A 901-nucleotide genomic window follows, 5' to 3' on the forward strand; every position below is an offset into this window, starting at 1 on the left:
AAATTGGGTCCTATAGACAGAGGTACCATAATTATGAAAATACTTTAAAAAGGCTCAAAATGCAAATTTCACGTTGTGTGTAGGATTCGGAGATCAAAACCCAATTGGCGTCGAATCCTGGATTGGGAAATAACTCTGGGACCTCATTCCCCAGTTTCATCACAGAATTAGGTATTTACTAAGGACCAGAATGAAGACGCTAATTCCAGTTTGGTTGGCATTGTAATCAGAATTTGAACATTGTCTTTGAGAAGTGAAAAGCTATTGGTGTATATATCTCGTATCAGCCTTCCACTTCCGTAGTCCTGGTCATCCAGCTGCTATGTTAAGATACCACTATGTTTGGGGACGGACATTGCAGTAAAATACCAACACAACATTCTGACAATGTCAAATTTTGCCCCGTGTGTGACAACGAGGTGAAATTCTACCTTTGACTTCGCTAATAGGTGCGATACGGTATCAAAAGGCAGAGCCTATCTTACGGTGTTTATGTGTGTAAATGAGCAGAGCAAAAGTTGAAAGCGTATATTTACTGTTAACCCGGCAAAAGAGTCCACCAAATTGTCAGTTTTGGTGTGGCTGAAGTGGAACCACTGTCACCGTGCATCATTCTGGTCTCCTGCAAATGCCACCTGGGATGAACATTGACATTTCCTTATGCACAAAAGTAAGCAAAAGAGAGAGGACAGAGAGAAAGAAAGCGGGGGAAGGAGGGAAGGAGACAGGGAGGAAGGGAACGAAGAAACGTCACATTTTACGCGTCAAATAATCAAAATAAGTTATTCTCAATCTGTTATAAACAGTAAATATAGAACCCTAAAGCTCACTATTGTATGCATGATTGTAAAGTTGCAAAGCTATATACAAACACACTTTTTTTTTTTTTTTAATTAGAGTC

This window comes from Crocuta crocuta, unplaced genomic scaffold, assembly GCF_008692635.1.
Source record: "Crocuta crocuta isolate KB4526 unplaced genomic scaffold, BGI_CrCroc_1.0 scaffold531, whole genome shotgun sequence".
In the NCBI taxonomy this organism is placed as follows: domain Eukaryota; kingdom Metazoa; phylum Chordata; class Mammalia; order Carnivora; family Hyaenidae; genus Crocuta; species Crocuta crocuta.